This window comes from Monopterus albus, unplaced genomic scaffold, assembly GCF_001952655.1.
Source record: "Monopterus albus unplaced genomic scaffold, M_albus_1.0 scaffold1.1, whole genome shotgun sequence".
Lineage (NCBI taxonomy): Eukaryota > Metazoa > Chordata > Actinopteri > Synbranchiformes > Synbranchidae > Monopterus > Monopterus albus.
Window position 1 is genome coordinate 1,915,737 of NW_018127881.1, and position 18,089 is coordinate 1,933,825.

The window sequence follows — 18,089 nt, forward strand, 5'->3', positions numbered from 1 at the left end:
AAAGAGTGTTCACTGTAGTTTTAACCTGCATTTGCTGTTACCATCACTAACCACAGGTGTCAGAAGATCAACCGGGACTGAAATCTTCAGCAATACTTTTTAAATGATTGATAGATTGATGGATGGATGGATGGATAGATAGAGATAAAGATGCTGCAGCGGAACAGTGAAAACACAAACCAGGCTGAAGCCAACTACATATTTTTACTTAAAAAGCTACTCTCTCTAATTTTAAGGACAAGCTGCCTCCAATCAAACACACCCAGCACAGTCATCATGAATTCTGAGAACAGTTTATGCGTGGAGCAAGTCAACAGAAAGTTAATTCCTCTTGCAAGAAGGCAAAGCAAAGTAAACAGTCTCCTCCCCTCATCAAAACATTTTGAAGAACACAGTTACAACTCATCACTTCCTTTTACTTAAGTTATTTTAAAAAAGGAGAATATGACAGAGGGAACAAAGATGACACTTCAGGTTAAATGGATGACCACAAAGCAACGGCAGTGTAAGAGTGCAAGCAAAGGCTGACAAAAACAGGGTGGTCAAATGGTTTAAAGTTAAGAGATATGTTTTTCTACTGTGAATAGATTCCCCATTGTGCCAGGGATGCACACTTCTCCATTCAACAGCTAAGAAAAGACTTCAATAATATCTCAAAGGAAGACTATATCTTAATGACTTCCTATTCAGTCACTTTTACTATATTCTGATGTAATCTTCACAAATGTCCCTCTAATGTATTACAGATATGCTTTTATCAAATAAAACGTTAACCTTCCTCGAGCAGTTAACAGATCACCTTTATATCTATCTACTTCATCTGTTTAACTCCTGGCCCCAGAAAAGACATGCAAAGTTTCTCTCTCAGCTATAACAAACAGTGGAAGCGGGTTGCCAAAATAAGAAAACCTCCACCCACTGAGGCTGTGACCCCGTCATTCAGCAGCTCGCCTGTAAGAAGGCAGAGCACTGGACCAAAAAAAAAGTGGATGTGTTTGCATTTTGCTCTTGTGATGCCGGTGAATCCTGTTGCACCTCCACAGCCTTCCAGCTCCTCACCACAGTCCATCATCTGCTGTGATGAGGAAATGACCGAACCTGTCATCAGTCCCTGTCTGGCACAAACAGGCAAAAAAAACATACCAACGGGCAGCGAGAGGCACAACACATTCAGGAAAAAGAGGTCTACAGTAAAACTGAGTACAGGTGAAACAGCAGAAAATTGAATATAAATTTTAATGTAAAACTGCCAAAAAATCTGGTGGGTTTGCTACTTGCTCTTTATTTTATATAACTACTGGACAGATAAAATCCATCCATCTTCTTAGACTTATCTGAGATCGAGTCGCGGTACCAACTGTTTCAGCAAGGTGGTCCAGACATCCTTGTCCCAGGCAACGTTTTCCAGCTCCTCTGGCGGGATTCTGAGGCCTTCCCAAATCTCTCCAGCATATTCTGGGTCTACCCCAGGAGTTCCTACCAGTTGGATGTGCCCGGACAACCTCCAAAGGCAGGCACCCTGGAGGCATCCTGATAAGATGCCCGGACCACCTCAACTGGTTCCTTTCAATGTGAAGGAGCAGCAGCTCTCTCTAAGGTCAAGTCCGGCCACCCTGCAAAGGAAACTCATTTTGGCCACTTTTATTCGCGATCTTTTTCTTTCGGTCACTACCCATAGCTCGTGACCATAGGTGAGGGCCGAAGCTTAGACTGACTGGTAAACTGAGAGCTTTGCCTTTCAGCTCAGTTCCTTCTGGTACAAGGTCCACATTACTAATGATGTTGCCCCTATCCGCCTGTCAATCTCATGCTCACTTTTACCCTCACTCACGAACAAAACCCTGAGATAATTAAAGTCCTTCACTTTGGTAGCACCTCACTACCATAAAAAATATAATAATTATTTGGAGCTCTAAAAGCAACACTTTAGGAGCCGCTGCACACTCTGAGTGGAACTGGCCATTGTTTTACTATCTGTTATTATCTGGCTCTAAAATGTCAGAAAACCTAAAATACTGATATACATCCTAAAAGGTCTTGTTTTGAGTGACCAACAATATAAAGGCCTAAAGAAACTCAGTCTGCACCAATATAAAATAGACAAAAGCAGAAGATAATCACTTTTAAGAAGCTGAAACCAGAAAAGCAGTTTTGTTTTAAAAGTGACTCAAACGATTTTAAATTAGTCACAATTCATTTTAACACTAACGGAGGTAAACACACAGACTCGCAGCAATAATATCAGTATCTGTACATGACATTTAGCAGCGACGAGGCGTGTGCTGTGTCAGGACGCGCCGCATGGAGACACACAGGCGGCACTGTCAAACACAATGGCCCAGTGTTTCTGACAGAGTGTGTGTGTGCACGTCTGTGTCTGCACATTATCTACATCTGTGTGTATTCCTGTGAGCTGTACAAACCTCTTTGTCATGAGAACGTGTGTGGTGTACATTGTGTACACATGCCTGCTTGTGGCCTCAGCAAGACATAAAACCATGTCCCTCCACTTCGCCTTTCAAAGTCCCTGAGACCCGTATTCCAGTCCAGCACTTACGTCTCCTGGTCCTGCTAATTCATTTAATCACCTACTAATGCCAAAGGTTCCCCAAGCTGATTAAAAGCCCACCCAAACCATTCAGCTGGACAGTAGGAGAAGTTATCAGCTGCCATATAACTGGTGCGGGTCATCGCTCACTGCAAATACAAACACTTCACTTCCTGCAGAAACCTGGTAACACATAAGCTGTGGTGTGACAAAACTTTACAGTTGTGAAACAGAGGAGACAATTTTAGTTAAAAGTGAGAAATTTATTACATGATTTCACCAAGGCCCAAAACTGAGTTGTGAGTTCTACAGTATGTGGCTGTGGAAACTTGCACTATATTAACTTCAGTACCATTTTTGGAGGATTACAATGGATTATTTCATAAAGATCCAGTTTTATGTTTAAAATGACCAGTATAGTCTTGTGAATTGACTTCTTCTCATCTTATTATTTAGACTATCCGTAAAAGTGTTTGCAAAGTGACGGCCTGCTCTGATTTCTGTACTGAGCCTTCCAGAAGTGTTAACAGCACCAACAGGACCAGCTGCTTAACTGTCTGTAGGCTGACTCGTCACCGTCTCGGATGAGCCCAATGACCATGGTGTCATCAGAAAACTTTAGGAGCTTGACAGAGGGGTCCTTTGAGATGCAGTTGTTGGTGCAGAGTGAAAAAACTAAATCAGGAAGTCAGCCTAAAAACTGTCATAGCCCACAGTCTGCAAGACTGTATGCTGACTACATAAGCAGCTGGTTAAGGAGGGCCTTGCACTTGATCTTGTTTAAACTATTCACTTTGTTTCTAAATAGGATTTCTTTAAAGCATTTTATAGTATCTTTTTTCTTCTACATATTCCTTAGCATTGCATATTGTTTCTACATGATCCAAGTCATGTCACAAGACTTAGGTCCACCATACAAGTTTTTTCTTGTTTCAGCAATTAAAAAAGGCCAATGCTGTAATAAACTTGAATTATCCTCTGATGATCAGACAGTGGCAGCAAATTTTTTACTTTTACCCCAAAGTCCTAATTATCATACACTATCAATTACTCTGGGCCCTGAGCCAGCGTTGAAGAAACACTGCACAAAAGGCTAATGACAACAGCACATGGCAATTAAAACGGGAAGCAGTTGGTTTAGACTGTCGCACAAAACTTTGACATCTGACCTTTTGACAACTGCAGCCATTAGTCAAAACACAACCCCTGGCTCTGTCAAACTAAAGTCACTGAAGTCAAACAGGTCTACATCTGGAGAGCCAGGAACACACACCCACACACTAGCTGGCAGTTCGTTCAGTAGCTAGGGCTAATGCTAATGTAGCAGTCTCTCCATAAAATGCAGTAACAGTTCAACAACCTCCAAAACCGTATGAACAAAAACTGAATCATCATCACCTTCATGAAGTGAGGTTTTATTGCGAGACTGTAGTATTAGACTGAATTTGCTTTAGTTAGGTGTACCTAATAAACTGGCAACTGAGCTCACATTATGCCTTTAACACATTTAAAAATGTATATTTGCTCTGCATCAAGCTTCAACTACTGCTACAGAATTCAGTGAAGTAAATCTTGAATTGCTAAAACTATTTTCTATTATTTAGCTCCATTGCCTTTTGTGCAGCATATTCATTTTCCAGTGTTATAAATTTCAGTGTGCAGTGCATGTGCATTCAACTGTGTATCCATAATGCATCAGTGCTGCAGTATACAGCACACAGTAATTATCCATTCCATATGTTAAACTTTTAATCATGCATTATATGTTGCTGTGCTTTAATCAGGATGCTTTTCGTGCAATTCCTCCCTCATGCTCTTTGATTTAAAAGCTTACTTTCCTTCTATTCCATCATGGAAGTGGAAACTAACATGTAAAACATGGGATTTTATGAAAATTTGTCAGCATTTCATCTGCGCAACAATGGACACAATTAGTTCAAATACAATATTGTTTTGAATATACAGCATTGATGCATTTCATTTTCTAGTTTCTCTCTGATGGTGTGAACTAATCTGCCGCATCTTTATGTTTGTCAAGCGATGGACACTTGCCTCAGTCTCCTCACTAGTGACAGCAGCTGTTTGCTTTTTTCAGTGAAAACAGAATAAAAGAGAAAACCTTCTTCCTCGGTGGCACAGGAGATCAGAGGAGTGGAAAGAAAAAGCAGAGCAGCAGCTGCTGCTGGGTGTAAACAGATAAACAGAAAACAGAGCAGGCTTAACTGGGCCATGGAGCTCCTCTCACCCACACACACACACACACACATACATATATACACAGTATATGTGGTTTGAGACACAAATTTGACACTTTGAAGACATTTCCTTAATGGACGTTTCCATTAAAGGAGGCAACAGGTGGCTTCTTGGACATATTGAAGAGCTGGTACAGCCCAAATCGGAAATGGGACACAGCTAGCCGGACTCCATCTAAAGCTACCAGACTCCACTGACCCGCAAAGCTCACAAATTAACACGTTAAAATTGTCTTTGTTTGATCCAAATGCCTGAAGAAAAAAAAAAAAAAAGCCTAAAGCTGCCTGGATCCTTATGGGTCATTCTCGACCTTTGAAACAGCAGCTGATGAAACAACCATAGCTCAAGGTCAACTAATTTGCTTGCTCTGAAGCTTCTGCCTTTCTCTCTGTGTCTAACTAAAATCCAGTGTAAAAGTGGCATACTGTAATCAGGGTTTCAATCAGGAACGATGTGATCAAAGAATGATTAAACAAGATTGACCAAAGCTGTTCTGATGAGACATTTTGGTTCTCGACAGTTTTTAACACTCATATGTTTTATCTCCTGGCAACGTTTTGTACCTTTCCATGAGACTGCTCAGATCTGACTTGTTAGTGTGAAATAAGTCCTTATGTCATAAAGTGATATGTTGCTCTACAGCAGGCTTGTCTATCTGTGCACTCAACAATTCAACCAATTCAATCTTTTTCCTTTCTTTCTCAGCCTACCTCCTTTATCTTTTTCCTTTCTTTCTCAGCCTACCACATCTTTATTCCTCCATTCCTCTCTCCCTCGGTGTCCTCTAAGAGGACGTTTTTATTCTGTCTGGATTATTTGTCCTAGTTGGCAGTGGGTGTGCTGGTGAGAAGAGAATTTATTTCCTGAAGCCTTGATTTAAAGTACTGAGGCCAGCCTGATTCTGGGTCATTCTGTCCCTTGTTGTATTAAACGAGGGCAGTGGTAAACAGCTCAGGTACTACAGGATACCACGGCTGCATTCAGGACCGAGCCGAGAAGCTTTCATTTTTGTGCTCAAAGGTGATTCAGTCATATATACGCCATTTACTGCCTAGCAATCTTTTAGTAAATCTATGTTTGTCTGCCAGGACTGATCCTGCAAGGTCTACTGACTAACATATTCATCACTACAACACAACACTGAAGGCCCTACAGTCACTCACAACCCACTTTTTTTTTTATTCCTATTGTCCTTAATTCATGGCTGTACATAATTCATGGTCAACCTTGCACCAACAGTCCCACCATTGTACTGTCTTCAAATCAGTGTTTAGGCTAGCTGCACAAAAACAAGACTTCCCTCAGCTAAGGGCAGACACACACCAAACTGACGTAAAAGAGCTAGCAATGACGTAGGCCAACTCGCATCACCTTTATCTGGGCTCGTTGTGTTGAAAAAGTGGCACTTGAAAAGCCGCCACCGGGGTCTGATTAGTGCCAACGGTGTGGGACACACTGGAAAGACGAGGACGACATGCTGAGATGTGCCATCAATCAGCTACAGTGTTGTTGGTGTGGCGAGATTAAAAATAAAACTGAAAGTCTCCTTTTAGATATATGCTCTCTCAGTAGGTTCTTATGCATTCATAGTGGAGTCAGGGGATGATTTTATTCCAATTCTCACCTCAAACTGATGAATCTTTGCCTAACACTCATCCATCTGTCCAGGATGGAAACATTGTGAGGACAGATGCAAATTAAGGGCAGGCTAACTGCCCCACATGCAAAGGACTGTACAAAATTACTGTTAAGCATTAACACCTGAGGTTCACAACTCTTCAAATCCAGGCCCAATGCAGCACTTTTTTAAACAAACCCACTGCGATACAGATACTATTAGGTCTCATGAAAGGGTTAAGATTGGAACTGTATAGATATAAATAGTCATTTGTTAACTGAACAATTTTACAATGGCTCTATTTGTAGCACAGCCAGCGACACAAAACGGTTAAAGAGACCACACTGGCAGGTCAGGGGGAGGTTGAGCCTCAGATTACCCAGCAGATAATGTATAAACTCCAGGATTTGTAACATACCAAAAGGAAAAACAAGACAGCAAGTGAAACAAACCACTACAAACCCAAGAAGACCAAAAAGATAATCATCATCCTTAATACCATTTGTAGAGGCAACTCGGTCAAGTGTTGTGATGTGCTGGAGATTCTCAGCCTCTTTTCTGTTTTTCAAATAATCTGAACATTACAGCTCTAAATGCATTGCAGGAATCATCGCTGCATTGCTACAGTGCTCACCTACATGAATCAAACAAATGGAACATTGGTTACATCCTTAAAAACTGTGCTCCATAAAGCTACTAGTTACTACTGGTCAAACACTCCACCTCATTGCATTGCCTACTTAAACGCCACACACCACCATGTCTTACACAAACATGGATTGATGTAACAAATGATAGCTCATGTGTTTGACCTGTGTTTGCTTCTTTTTTTTTTTTTTTTTTGTAGAATTCCGGAAGGAACTCATGAGCTTTCATTGTTTTGGTGGATTGCTGTGGAGCATGTCCCCAAAAATAGACTGAGAGCATAAAAATACACTTCATGTCACGGTTATGTGAGTAAAGGAGGATTGGAAAGTGATCTCGTCTCATCAGCAGTAAAGATTCATGTCCTGCCATGTAGAAATTATAGTTTAATCCCATTTCTTTCTCAGCTTTGTTGTTATGCAAATCTGTAGTCTCCATTTGCTTCTTATCTTCATTACTGTGTAATGGCTCCTTTTATTACTTGAGATGCTTTTAAATAAATGTAAGGCTTTTATTTCACCTGCCCACTATGAGCCTCTTAGCATGCAGGTCTGAGGTGGCAGTGAGACAACCAGTTGTCAAAAAGAGATCTAGAACTTTAAGCCAAGAGGACATCACGCTGATTCCCTTTCCTTTAACTCGGCTTTGAAATGGATAGATGTCTGACTGGTTATTTTCTGCAGATTTTCTTATGCTCTACCTAAGAGCAGGGAAAACTTAGCCTGCTGCTTTTCTACACAACAGCAGAAGCTCATGTTTAGGACCTGCTGTCCTGTCCTGGTCATGGGCAGGGTTTTTCATCCATCTGCACCACACTGACATGAGCAAAGTGTTTATTTTAGACCAATCTGTCTGTTTATTTATAAAAGGGTTTGGCCTCCAGGTTCTAACTCCCTCGCCATGCAGTGCAGTCATCAAGGTCACCATCGCCACTCAAATTTGGGAATATCCCATTTTAATGTTTCCCTTTCTGTTTAGAATTTTGATTCCTACTCATTTTCCTTTTTTAGCCCTCGCTCTCTCTCTCTCTCTCTTTGTCTGTCCCACTGTTGAGTCAGTTCACTGCCTAATGATAGTTTGAGTCCCTGGCTAAGATCCAACCAGAGTGAATAAGGCTTAGACTCAGCCAGCCTGCAGTAAGTGTCAAGTCTAATCCACTGCTAAACCAAGATGGGTGCGCAGTGAGTCTGCACTGCCCCAGTAACTGTGGTCATGGGCAAAGTAAGAGCTACACTGGTTTCTTATTATACTCTGCTACAAAACATAGATTTGTTAGTTACATTCAGAAGCAGATGCAAACAAAAAGGAACGAAGTATAGTTGATCTCCACAGTCGGTTCATTCTGACGGAGTTTGGTGATTCTGTATGGCCAAAAATATTAACTCTTTTCTGAGCTCATGAGGGGGCTAATGTGCTGTACAGCTGCATGTGGATGGAAATCAGCTGCTGTAAAATTATGACATGGTCTGTATACAGTCAGAGTCAACCCTGTCTCCTGGAAAGCACAGCTAATACTGTACATGGATTTAAATAAAGTTAAAGCTAGCTAGTAAGTTCCTAAGCTAGCGGCGCTGTTACCACATCATCTACCTCAAAGTGAGCAGAGAACTTATAACTTAACTTAGGTGGCATCATCTTAAATATTGTTTGTAAAATGGTATTTAAAATATCCTCCAATACAGGCATGTTCTGATGAAATTAAGATAAAGCTACATGCCACTGGAATAGTTCACAATAAAATACATATTTAGTTAAAGTCCAATCGAGGTGATGAGCAATTTTAGCTCTGGAAGAAAGCCTAAACGTCTGAGTTTTCCACCTGTCATTAAACGCACCGTAAATTTGTGGATCTCAAAATCCTCTCATAACTCACCCAGGAGCGTAAGGTGATTCATGTGTGTCAGGTGATTTGTGCACACGCATCTAATGACCTGTAAATACATTTTAAAGAACTGCACACAGATAATCGTTTTTTACACATTTGCAAATCAACATGCATGCATTTGTGGCCTTCATGAGATACACACAAATCGGTTTTTACACCTTTGTAACCTTGACCGTCTTTGAAAATTGCTGAATAGACATTTGTGGCGAGTTATGAGAGGATTTTACACCCACAGAATTCCTGCAGGAAAGACTTTAAGACCCTAAGGGTTAAAATAGAGGTTCAAGTGTGGTTTCAGGCACTGTCAGGCATTTTAAAGATCCCCTCCAGAGACGTTTAAGGCATATAAAAATACTCAAGAAAAACCATATTATCTAAGAGTTTTTGCACAAAACAAGTTCAATAATCCTGTGAAGAAGGCCTGAAAACACATCTGGTCTTTGCCCTTCATTGTGAATTGGAAGATTTATTCAGATTCAAGTGCATGCAAATGAGCTCAGGCATCAGGCACTTCCCAGCACCACGGCTTCCTCGGGTAGAGCGGTGAAATCATGTGGATCAGGATACAATGACAGGAGGGAAAATTGGAGAGATTCAGCTGGGTATATCTGAGCATCCTTCACCCAGACTCTGATAAGGAGTCTGTTTTTCACCAAATTGACAACTGGCAGACATCATCTCAGAAATGTAAGTGTGTTTAGCATCTTTTTTTTTTGTAAGACATCAGCTGTTAGCTTGTAACTGGTTGCCAATAAAGCCATGGATCCAAAGTGTAATCTAATTACAGAAAACCAGGAGACTGAGTTATTAGCACCTGGCTAAACTTTAGCACTCAGATAAGCTACTACCAGGGAGCCTAAGGTAATGCTCCCAACAACGGTGCATCTCATATAAACTAATGTTAAACAGTAAATAAATAACTAGCGGAAAGAAGCTCCAGGGTCTGGTTTACATCCAAACACTACATATCTACTGTCAACAGATGAAAGTTTCACTTCCTCTCCTGGTGTCGCTGAAAGGTTTGTTCTGGCTGCTCTGTGACCAGAGATTTCAGGTTCAGCACAGAACTCCTTCACCTGCAGGTATTTGTAGATGAAGTGTGACTGGCTTTCAGTTCTGTGGTGTTATACATTTAGTTTGACTGTCCATGTCTGAAAGTCAGGTTTCAGGGGAGCAAACAGACACCCATCCCCTTCAGAAGAAGAATGCGATAAGCCAGCACATACATCGGTCACTATATTTATGGAATATAAAAAACAAGAAAAAATTTGAGTCAAGAGTGTCTTTAAAAAAGAAAAAGAAAAAAAGACACTTGGAGATGCACTTATGTTCACACTTCAAGGGCATAAAGAACAAAATATCGACACACCTCAGCTTCAGCCTCGGGATGACCAGGTACAGCCAACCCCCAGAGTGTGTGGTCAGTTTTAGACCAGTGGGTGCAGGGGGCACAAAGAAACACAAGACATTAAAAGGGACATCTCAAACGGCAGAGGGAGAATTCATACAAACAGCCTTCAAAAAGCACACAGAGGCAAAACACAGGCATCGGCAGCCTGTTTCAACCACACTGTCACTGTTGGCTCAGTTTTCCTTTGAAGTTCAACAGCTGTGTCTGGAGGCTCATCAGGAGAGCAGAATATAACTCTGGACATACAGTGAGCATTTTTAGAGGCCTCTTTTACACAGTTTATTTATTACTGACCTTATAAAAATGTTGGGGAAGCAACGTCTTCGATGCCTGGAGGAGAAAATATCTCATGGTTTCTTTACATTATAATGAAGAAGCATAACATCAACGGAGCACCAACAAATCAAAGAATTTCATGTGCACACGAGTAACCATGTGCTACAAGTCAAACTAGACCACACAGCCTTGCTAGGATTTCCACAACAATGTGAGGAAAAATGCCCCCGCAGTGAAACGCCTTCCTGAACACCACGCAAGCCACAAACTCAATGAGCTCACTTCCTGTTCAAAGTGCTTCACTGGCTCCAATTGGTCAGTCTACTTCTAAAAACACCAACTGCAAGAGATGCTGGGTTTTAACACACAAACATGCAATGAGCTACAAATATAGCATCAAACCCAGTAAAAGGTTGCAAAAACACAGTCATATAGCAGAAAACAGTCAACATGCACGCAGGCCAACAGTGACAGGTTCTACCTTAAAGCCAACAATGCGCTGTACAGGAAGGAAGTCATGCAGCTCTTTATATAAACAAAGAAATGCAAAAAATATCTAACGCTGCACTTTTACAACTCCAATTTTTGATTTGAAACATTTCCCACAATGGCCTAAATCATCCAGAAATATTTTAGGGAGTACTACCAGATCAGAGGTCATCTTGCCACCGAACGGGGTGTGATCAGTTTTGGTCAGGACACAATGGCTGCAAAGAGGTAAGGCTTCATTACCACTAATTTATATTTGACAGCACTGTAAAGACATGTGCAGTAGATTAGCAAAAAAGCATTGCCCAAATTTTCTCCAGTGAGGACTGTCTCAGCTCACAAAGAGCCTGTAACCCCTTAACAACGTACAGTATCTGAAACCTTTACAGCTGCCACATCTGGAAATATGTGGTTTTAACTGGACAGTGGCCATTTGCAAATTAAGGCCCTCATAAACAAACAAAGTGCACAGACACAGCTGATCGACTGGGATGGTGCAAAAGCTCCTCTCTACAAAACGATGCTTGTGGTTTTATCAGCTCTGAGAGTGGTCACACAGGGGGGTTCAGATATCCCATCAGCCATCAGCAGAGGATCCGCCATTATGTCCACTGATTACTTAAGTATCTACAAAGCCAACAAGCACCACTTCAGGAACAGTCTGGAAAATATTATAATGTAGATAACCACAGGTTTTCATTTAGCAGCAGACAAGCACTGCTTCAAACCACAGCCAGACGTGTGCTGCAGAACAGACGTATGTAAACATACCACAGCTGAAATGATTCACTGATTCACTGATTCACTGATTAACTGATCGGTCGTTCAACAGAAAATTTATAAGCAACAAAATTTCTTGTTCCACCTTCTCACTTTTGAATATTTAGCTGTTTTCTTAGTCGTCTATGATTGTACCTCAATGTCTCTGGGTTTGGAATATTGATAAAATAAGGTATGTGAACACACCGTCTTTTTCACTGTTTGCAGACATTTGATGAACCCAAAGATGAACCAATAAAATAAAGACTAAATTATTAGTAGCTATGTCTCTGACTGAAATACTTTTAGTGAAGCAAAATTAAACTCTATACCAAAGTATTAACTGTCGAGCCAAGCCCACACTTTCAATTTAACGTTAAGGAAAGGAAAAACAAAACAAGTGTGCACCAGAACTGAAGTGGGGCAGTTGACTTTGAGGGCGTGTAAGTAGCCTTGATAGCTGCCCTGAGATTTGCCTGTCTCAGTACTAAGACTGCAGATTAGCAAGCAAGGCCCAGTTGCTAGCTGTAATCAGAACGCTGATCTAGTATAATCGCTTTTCAGTGGTAAGCAAGCACACTGGTTTCAGGCACGGCTCAGAGAAGGCTTCTGATGCAGCAGGAGGTCAAGGAACAGATTTCCAATTCAGACATAAGAAACAGGAGTCCCATGAGGAGTGTTAAAGGGAAATTGATTTTTTTTAAAGCAAATATGTCATTAAACAACGTATTTGGTAGCTGTGTGTCTGTGCTGATTTGCTCTGATGTCAGTCACAGTGCACAGCTCCAGTGCAAGTCGTACTTAAGGATAAAGTGAAGCTGGTGTCTTTCAGCGTGCCTCACGGGCACTCACAGGCGCTCCTCAAAACAAATTTCACTTTAGAGGGAGACACGAGGCAGTTGTTTATGGAAAGGTGGAGGTCTGCTCTGGAAAGAAGCAGGAGGTTCACCTTGGATGGCAGAAAGGATAGTTTACAAACTATCAGGAAGCTGAATAAAACTGTCCTCAAGTTAAAAATGGAATGCTGCACTAAGCTGTTTTTATCCCATTTTATCAGATTTGAATCCAACTAGAACGACAAGAAAATGTTAGATTTGGAATGATGAGTGGATGAACTGGAAAGGTGTACAAGAATGGATGACATTACCGCTGCGCTCATATGCGAGGCTTACAGTCGGGGGTGGAGAGGGAGAGGATGCTTTCCCAGGTGAACCGCCCTCCCTGAAGCAACAAGTGCTTCAGTTCTTTGCTTCTAACATCATCAGCACAGAAATCAGAGTTATTTTGCTTTGCCATACACTTCCAAAGAAGGCCAGCACGACAAAATGGGCCATTTTTTGGAGGTCATTCTCAGGTATTTGCATGTTTGCATACATCAGTGGTATCATTGCACATGTGCAAGTACAGTATGCATGAAAGCAGACTGCACTGTGTCTCTCCAACATCACTTAAAAGACAGCACAGCCAGGCAGGGATAACACCTACCTTAACAATTATTTATTGTGTCCTTACTGAGCACACCCTTTAAACATTCACAGTGTTGGCAGAAAAAGTAGGTGGCACCAGTGACTTGGAAAAAAAAAAACTATTTGGTAGCTGTACATCACACCTAACTGCTTCAGTTCTCGGCCATAATCTTAAGGCAAATCCAAATTCCCTTATTTTCATCCACATTTCATTCACTTGCATCTTTCCCTTGTCTTAGTCCTGCCCACATAAGATGGAAGGAAAAGATGCAAAGAAAAAGGTGAGAAGAGAGGAATCGAGGAAGCACGGTTTTAAGAGACAGGAGATGTACTTTCCTCAGATCCTTCCACATAGGATTTCCATTAAGGATTCTCTCACATATCCTCCCTCACAGCTTCTCCAGGCAGCCTCCTTGCTCCTCGGTGCAGGAACAAGAGCTTTGAGACGTCCTTTAAGATGGTGGGCCAGAGCAACTTCTGGGTCAAGTGAGAAACGATCAGTTAAGAGAATTGGGATGTACCCTTATGATATCTGGTGTGAACAGCTCTTTGAGGTCATGTCACACCATCACAGCTGGGTTAAGGACCTGACTCCAGTTAGCTTTTGTTGATGTCATTTTCTTAGGAGTTCATATAGAACCACATGTTAATACAGATTGGGTTTGTTTCTAACTGTAACTCAGATGATGATCTGACCACACTTAATAATATAAATGTATAGATAAATGGAGGTAATTCACTCCAACCACCTTATGTTTAACTTTTGGAAACTTGGTCTAAGGTTTTAACGAGGGCACGTTTGTACCACGTTCGATTAGACAAATAATTACCAGACTACTGCACAATGACAATTAACATTAGTAACCTAAATCCACCAGGTGACTCCTGTAAAAGCATACAAACCATTTTTCCCCTAAAATAAAACAGGGCAAATGTGTTATTTCTAAAAGCAAAAAAAAAAACGGAAGGTGTGCTCATATTTTCCATTCAGAAGTTCAGAATAAAACACCGCTCCTCCCTTAAGCCCTTAGTTTACAAAACCTTAACATTCACAGCCCTTAGTGAGCTCTCCTCGATTCGGCACAGTGACTTATGGAGTCCAAACTAAATAAATCCCTGTAGCCTTCAACCCTTTCCAACTGCGCCCAAGTGTCCCGACAGCCAAAGTTGCAGAGAAACAGTGTAGCGGTTGTAGGAAAAGCCATGTGTAACCCTGGAGCGGTGTAATGGCAACATCCCGGGAGGATGTTGGAGCCGCTCTGCTAATCTCAAACTGTGTAGCTGAATCTGTAGGCGCCAGCAGCGGAAACCACGGTTTCCACTCGTTTAATTAGAGGTTATTAAAGCGTTTGATGACCCTCCACAGGCGGAAAGTGAGCTAGGTAAAACTGCTCCAAGAAGAGCCGGACATGCCTCCTCCCGCCTGCCTACTGAGGAAAATTCCCTTCTTTCCCCTCTTGTAGTTACAAGCAGTCCACAGCCGAACCCCCAGCTCCAAAAACACTGGCACCATGTCTTCATTTCTCCACTCACCTCACTCTGGGTCGAGATGTTCACATGGAGCACAGATATGCCCGCAGGTTTCAACTTATCCCGTTAGTAAAGACACGGAAGAGCCGGAAAGACAAGCTCGGTGCACGACCCTGTGACTGTTTGTTTGTGCGCGTGTGTGTGCGTCTGCCGAGTCCCTCTGCCTTCTCTCCAGCACTGAGTCCCTCCTTGAGGGCGGGGCTAAGCCGGGAGGGGTTGGCTGTAGCGTGGATGCTGCCACAGTCAGTGGCAGGAGCGCACAAAATGGGGGCCCCGACACCGCCAGGGGCCCCAGCATCACCCAAGACCACCTTTAAAATAAGTAGGAACTGGCTTTTTTCTATCCCTTCCTTTGTTCTTCAATGGTTCAAATAAATTATTCAGTAATGTTTTAATTTATGGGTCTTAGGAGATAGAGCAGTAGTCCCCTAACCGGGAGGTTGGTGGTTCGATTCCCAAGTGTCCTTGGGCAAGACCCCAGTTGCTCTGGATGGCCAGAGCAGCACTTTGCAGAGACAGTGCCGCCATCGGTGTGTGTGTGTGAGTTGGCACCACAGATGGCTGCATCGGTTATGAACCGGAGACAAATTCCTTCTGTGTGTAACATACTTGGCCACTAAAAGTGATTATATATATTTTTTTTCCTGCTAATTTCCTGGAAACCTGCCTATACATACTGTATGTAACCTTCTGTTTGCTTCCCACCCTTACTCCTATTTTTGTCAAGCAGTTGAACACACCTCTTTTTTCCCTTCTTTATGTTGTTCAACAATAAAACAAACCACCAACATGTTTTTGAGTGTGCAAGTGTGGAACATGACACTATACAATACCTATGCCCTTTGCAGGTATGAGACACCTACAGTGACACTGCTGGCCTCATCAGTCTGTTAAAGTGACAGCTTTCTGTCATTCAGACATACGCCCAGCTGTGATGGCAAGAGCCATGCTACACGCCCAGTATCTGTCAGGATCATCCAAATCCTGTGCATATCTATCCTCTAAAGATTGGTTTATGGTTCTGCATTGAATCTACATAGACCCTGCACTGTAGGCTTCACAAGTGGCCCCCCAAGGTATTTATATGCCACCACCGATTGCATCACTAACTTTGTGTCTCCTCGCACCCATAGTTTCTCCTCTCTCTCTCTCTCTCTCCCTGCACCTTTCAGCAGGTAGCCGTGGCTCTGTAGCTCTATGTTTCTGATGAACAGTCACCGACCACATCGACCTGCCCAGTGTTTGCTTGTTTGTTGTGTCCTGAGGCTTTTCTTTTCTCTCTCCTCTATCCATTCACCCCAGCCACTAAAGACAACACAGCCGCCCACCAAGAGCCAGGCTTCCTTACATTTATCCATGTTTAGCATTGCCAGCTTTATTTGTTTGTTTTTTTTCCTGTAATGCATTTTTTCAGCACTGTCTACAAGAATTGACACAAATGTGCTTAGCATTTATATAGTATTTGCAACCGTGAATATGATTTGAAGGAACTGTAATGCCTGTAATGTGCTAGACATGGTTAAGGATGTGCAGAGTACAGATTGCACTGGCCAGATGGCTGAACTCTGGTTCAACACGTTCTGTTGTATAAGTGATGGTGCAGGGCTCTGTGGTCCTGAAGCACATTGAGAGTAACCACTGTACCAGAGTCAAATTCCTTGTGTGCTCAACATACTTGGAGAATAAAGCTGATTCTGATTTAGATTCTAAACAGGGAGGCTCCCAGACCTGTTCATGATACCACCTGTTAGGATGCCTTTCACAGCATCCTAGTAGAAGGGCTTCAAGATCCCTAGAGAGACTCTGGCTCTCTTAAGCTGTCTGAGGTGATAAATGGGCTGCCTCACTCTTTTCCTTCTTTTCAATTATTAATCATTCAGTGATTCTGTTACTTTTGTTGTCCAGTGTGATGGAAATTTTAAAGTGAGTCTGGAGAAACAAAGAGTGAACAACCAAGAAGTAGGAATGGGCGTATCGATGTTCTGGTATCGATACTTCAATACCCGCCGGTCGATATTTTGGAGTCGATACTTTTTAAAATATTGCGATACCACTTTGCTAATACAAAAAGTGTGATTTGTTTTCACTTCTAAGAGTTTTAGGTATTAAATTGCATGAAAATCAACCTGGGCATATTTTAGATGGTCTTCCATGTCACATGATTATGGCAGCCTCCTATCAAATCTCATAGACAAAGGCTCACTGCGCAGCCTCAGTCAAGCACTGCCTCAATCCTTACTCTGCTGCTGAGTGAGCTCAGTCAGCAGCACCACGGCATGGCAGCATAGATGGCTGAGAGAAAAAAAGAAGCATAGTGTGGTGTTATTTTTTAGCCATAACCAAAGGTAATGCCATGTGCTCTCTCTGCAATAAATGGTGCCCTCTTGACCTCTTGCCTGGCAGCTCCATCTCCAACATCCTTCTACCAATATAACCACTATCCCTCCTCTGTACATGTCCAAATCATCTCAGTCTGGCCTCTCTGACCTTGTCCCCAAAACAGCCGACCTGAGCTGTCCGTCTGATGTGCTCATTCCTAATCCTGTCCATCCTGGTCACTCCTAAAGAGAACCTCAACATCCTCATCTCTGCTACCTCCATCTCTGCCTCTTGTCTTTTCCTCACTGCTACAGTCTCTAACCCATATAGCATACAGTAGCTGGTCTCATTACTGTCTTGTACACCTTTCCTTTGATTCTTGCTGACACTCTTCTGTCACACAACACTCCTGACACCTTTCTCCACCCACTCCAACCTGCCTGCACTCACCTCTTCACCTCTTTCCTACACTCCCCATCACACTGGACTGTTGACCCCAAATACTTAAACTCCTGCACCTTCTTGACCTCAGCCCCCTGTAACCTCACTGTTCCACTTCCCTCCCTCTCATTCATACACATGTATTCTGTCTTACCATGACTAACTTTCATTCCTCTTCTTTCCAGAGCAGACCTCCACCTTTCCAGGTGTTCCTCCACCTGCTCTCTGCTCTCACTACAGATCACAATGTCATCCGCAAACATCATTGTCCACGGAGATTCCTGTCTGACCTCATCTGTCAACCTGTCCATCACCATAGCAAACAAGAAGGGACTCAAAGCCGATCCTTGATGTAGCCCCACCTCCACCTTGAACTCCTCTGTCTGACCTACAGCACATCTCACTACTGTCGTACTCCTCTCATACATATCCTGAACTCCTCTGAC

At 42.4% G+C, this 18,089-nt stretch overlaps 1 protein-coding gene across 1 annotated transcript in view; it reads right to left on the reverse strand.

Annotated features, from left to right (window-relative positions):
• ppp1r16b (protein phosphatase 1, regulatory subunit 16B) overlaps positions 1-15,040 on the reverse strand; it is a 74,215-nt gene extending 59,175 nt beyond the window's left edge. The window contains exon 1 of the mRNA XM_020597803.1: positions 14,887-15,040. The gene's annotated coding sequence lies outside the window, so the exon portion shown is untranslated. The remainder of the gene's footprint in view (positions 1-14,886) is intronic.
• Between the last annotated feature and the right edge of the window lie 3,049 nt (positions 15,041-18,089).